The sequence below is a fragment of the Cucumis melo genome, unplaced genomic scaffold (assembly GCF_025177605.1).
Source record: "Cucumis melo cultivar AY unplaced genomic scaffold, USDA_Cmelo_AY_1.0 utg002275l, whole genome shotgun sequence".
Classification (NCBI taxonomy): Eukaryota; Viridiplantae; Streptophyta; class Magnoliopsida; order Cucurbitales; family Cucurbitaceae; genus Cucumis; species Cucumis melo.
In genome coordinates, this window is record NW_026125009.1 from 1 (window position 1) to 1205 (window position 1205).

Below are 1205 nucleotides of genomic sequence, written 5' to 3' on the forward strand. Positions count from 1 at the left end.
GTTCTCGTCTCCATTCTTCGTCACATTGTTGGAACATATATTGAATATGTATCAATATGGAAATATTTGGCACATGGAGCCGTGATCTGATATATAATCTATCTTTTTTATAGAGATAGAAAATATCTTATCTTATAGAGATAGAAATTTATCTTATCCTCTGTTATCTTCTGTTTTGGAATCAAAGAAAGATATTTTTAAACGGCTCATATGTTGTGACTTGGAATAAACGTTTCTCTGTGGAGAAAGAGAAATAGCAATTTTTTACTATAGAACGTCTACAAACAAGAGGATTTAATCGGAAATATCGACAGATTCCTGTGTGTGGAGTCCAAATAAATATGAAAATGAAATAAAAAAGATCCACTGTTCTAATTTCATCCTTATCGAATTTGAATATCAGAATAGTGGATATAGTCATGATTCAACGGGTTAGGTCCACTTACTTTTTATTTTTTTTTTTGTTGATTTCGAATCTTTATAATTGATTGGAATAATGAAAAATAGGAATATTTTGGAATTCAAGGAAACAACTTATGATGAGTCATTAGAATCATGATAGATTATTTGAATCTATTCTAAGGATTAGAATAGAATCTAGAATAAAATAATAGAATTTATATATTCTATAGAATAAGAAAATATATAAATTCTAGAATTAGAAATTCTAGAATCAAAATAATAAAAAAATGTGTCACTATATAATTTCTAATTTTGAGTTTCTAACTATAATTACTATTATATTATTCATTATAATAATAACTTGGTATAATTAAAGATAACTTTTTTATAAAAAAATGAAATTAAAATGATAGGGTTTGTACTTTTTTTATTACAAAAAAAAAAACAATATGTCGTCTATTCTCCCCTCAATCAAATATGAATACTACGGCTGGAGTTTTATGAAAAAAGCCAAAGCCCCTTATCGGATTTGAACCGATGACTTACGCCTTACCATGGCGTTACTCTACCACTGAGTTAAAAAGGCCTATTTGATTCAATTTCTGAGTCAGACACTAGCCACGATGAGTTGAGTGTATATAATTATTATAAATTATAAATAATAAGATATGTACATAAATATATCTTATCTACATAGTCGCTCATTGAGTAACGAAAAATTGGATTTATCTAATGAGTATTAGGTAAAATAGTTTTTTGATATTGGATTTGATCAATGCAATGAATTGTTTCATCATACGACC

General features: G+C 27.1%; 1 non-coding gene across 1 annotated transcript; it reads right to left on the minus strand.

Moving 5' to 3' along the window:
- Nucleotides 1-916: 916 nt before the first annotated feature.
- TRNAT-GGU (transfer RNA threonine (anticodon GGU)) lies at nucleotides 917-988 on the minus strand. Its single transcript has one exon. It is a non-coding gene; the product is annotated as a tRNA-Thr (tRNA).
- Nucleotides 989-1205: the final 217 nt, after the last annotated feature.